Raw genomic sequence first — 3057 nt, 5'->3', positions numbered from 1 at the left:
ACTTGATTTTCCTGTGAATCTCATCATGTTACTTTAATTAATTTTATTGGGTTTAATGAGTACTTTTAATTGGGATTGAGAATGCTGTCAACCATTCTCAATGTTTAACAACCACCATGATAGCTAAACAAATTTATTTCTTTGCAGTAGGGAAAAATTGGCTTTACGCAAAACTGTAACCATAGAGCTTTTCCACCAGCCAAATATGCATGTAGTGATAGCCTTTTTCATCATTGCTCTATGGTGTGAATTTGCCAGTACATTCAATGTACTGACCCTCTGTGGCTGCAACATCTCATGTTGCAGGATCTTACGACGAGTAAGTGATACGTTAGGGTTACAATTTCCTATACCCAACTTTGCTGTTGGTGTTGATGGGAATCCACAACCTTGTTACTTCCGCTATTTTGGATTGAGGTAATAGTATTTACGCTACTTTATACATGTGATTTACCTCTGTTATAAATCCTCGAGTACTGTGTGTGTCAGCATACCGATCCAGGGATGACACGTAAGCACAGAGACTTGACCCATTCGGGTCGGGTCGCTATACTTTCTCCTTTTTTGTCTTCTCCACACAATCCCCATCATAGTGCTATATCCATGGCTCACGCTCATGTATTGTGTAAAGGTTAAAAAAGTTTGAGATTATTTAAGTATGAAACAATTGCTTGGCTTGTCATCGGGGGTATAGAAGTTGGGAACATCTTTGTGTGACGAAAATGAAGCATAGCCTAACTATATGATTTTGTAGGGATGAACTTTCTTTTGCCATGTTATTTTGAGAAGACATGATTACTTTGATTAGTATGCTTGAAGTGTTACTATTTCTTTTATCAATATGAACTTTTATTTTGAATCATTTGGATCTGAACATTCATGCCACAATAAAGAAAATTACATTATGAATTATGCTAGGTAGCATTTCACATCAAAAAATATCTTTTTATCATTTACCTACTCGAGGACGAGCAGGAATTAAGCTTGGGGATGCTTGATACGTCTCCAACGTATCTATAATTTTTGATTGTTCCATGCTATTATATTACCCCTTTTTGGATGTTTATGGGCTTTATTTTACAAATTTATATCATTTTTGGGACTAACCTACTAACCGGAGGCCCAACCCATATTGTTGTTTTTTTTGCCTATTTCAGTATTTCAAAGAAAAGGAATATCAAACGGAGTCCAAACAGAATGAAACCTTCGGGAGCGTGATTTTTGGAACGAACGTGATCCAGAGGACTTGGAGTGCAAACCAAGAAGCTGCCGAGGCTCCCACGAGATAGGAGGGCGCCCCCCTGTAGGGCGCGCCCCCTGTCTCGTGGGCCCCTCGGGTGGCCACCGACGTACTTCTTCCTCCTATATATACCTACATACCCCGAAAACATCCAGGAGGAGGACGCAACACAATTTCCACCACTATAACCTTCTGTATCCGTGAGATCTCATCTTGGGTCCTTCGCCGGCACTCTGCCGGAGGGGGAATCGACCACGGAGGGCCTCTACATGAACATCCTTGCCCCTCCGATGAGTTGTGAGTAGTTTACCACAAACCTACGGGTCCATAGTTATTAGCTAGATGGCTTCTTCTCTCTTTTTGGATCTCAATACAATGTTCCCCCCCTCTCTTGTGGAGATCTATTTGATGTAAACTCTTTTTGTGGTGTGTTTGTCGAGATCCGATGAATTGTGGGTTATGATCAATATATCTATGAATAATATTTGAATCTTCTCTGAATTCTTTTATGTATGATTGAGTTATCTTTGCAAGTCTCTTCGAATTATCAGTTTGGTTTGGCCTACTAGATTGATCTTTCTTGCCATGGGAGAAGTGCTTAGCTTTGGGTTCAATCTTGCGGTGTCCTTACCCAGTGACAGAAAGGGTTGCAAGGCACATATTGTATTGTTGCCATCGAGGATAACAAGATAGGGTTTATGTCATATTGCTTGAGTCTATCCCTCTACATCATGTTATCTTGCTTAATGCAGTAATCTGTTCTTATGAACTTAATACTCTAGATGTAGGCAGGAGTCGGTCGATGTGTGGAGTAATAGTAGTAGATGCAGGTAGGAGTCGGTCTACTTGTTATGGACGTGATGCCTATATACATGATCATGCCTAGATAATCTCATAACTATGCGCTTTTCTATCAATTGCTCGACAGTAATTTGTTCACCCACCGTAATACTTATGCTATCTTGAGAGAAGCCACTAGTGAAACCTATGGCCCCCGGGTCTATCTCTTATCATATTTGCTTTCAATCTACTTTTATTTGCATCTTTACTTTTTGCATCTATATTGTAAAATACCAAAAATATATTTATCTTATCATATTATCTTTATTAGATCTCACTTTCGCAAGTGGCTGTGAAGGGATTTACAACCCCTTTATTGCGTTGGTTGCGAGTTCTCAGTTTGTTTGTGTAAGTGCGTGGGACTTTTGAGGAGCCTCCTACTGGATTGATACCTTGGTTCTCAAAAACCGAGGGAAATACTTACGCTACTATCGCTGCATCACCCTCTCCTCTTCAAGGAAAACCAACGCAAGCTCAAGACGTAGCAATTGGCTAGCCGGGGAATGGGGGGCGCGAGGTGCGGTGGCTAGCGGCAGATGGAGCCACAGGAGGGGCGAGCGACGCGTGAGGAGGAGCAGGCCGCGGTAGCTGCAGGCGAGCGTGGAGGCGTCGTGGCGATCGTGAGCGGGGCTGTGCATGGGCGTGGGCTGGCGAGGCGAAGCGGTCGAGGGGGCAGAGGCCGCGCGGGGCGAGACGAGGCGCGACAACGGCGTGAACGGGTGCCGCGGCCGGTGCGCGACGGGGCGGCGGCTGGCGTGGCACAGACGCGCGATCGGGGCTAGCGAGCGTGCGCAGGGCGGGCTGCGGGGTGCAGCGAGGCACGATGAGCGCGACCCGGACACACGGGCGGAGAGGGGGGAGGAGGCTGGGGCTCACCCACATTGGTGGGAAGAAGGGCTGTGAGGCCCGAGGAGGCTGGTGTGGAGAGGACGAGGAGGCGGCGGCGGTGGGGCTGCGAGGCCTGGGGAGGCCGAGGG

This window comes from Triticum aestivum, chromosome 4B (assembly GCF_018294505.1).
Source record: "Triticum aestivum cultivar Chinese Spring chromosome 4B, IWGSC CS RefSeq v2.1, whole genome shotgun sequence".
NCBI classification, from domain to species: domain Eukaryota; kingdom Viridiplantae; phylum Streptophyta; class Magnoliopsida; order Poales; family Poaceae; genus Triticum; species Triticum aestivum.
Note: the sequence above shows the minus strand (reverse complement) of the source record.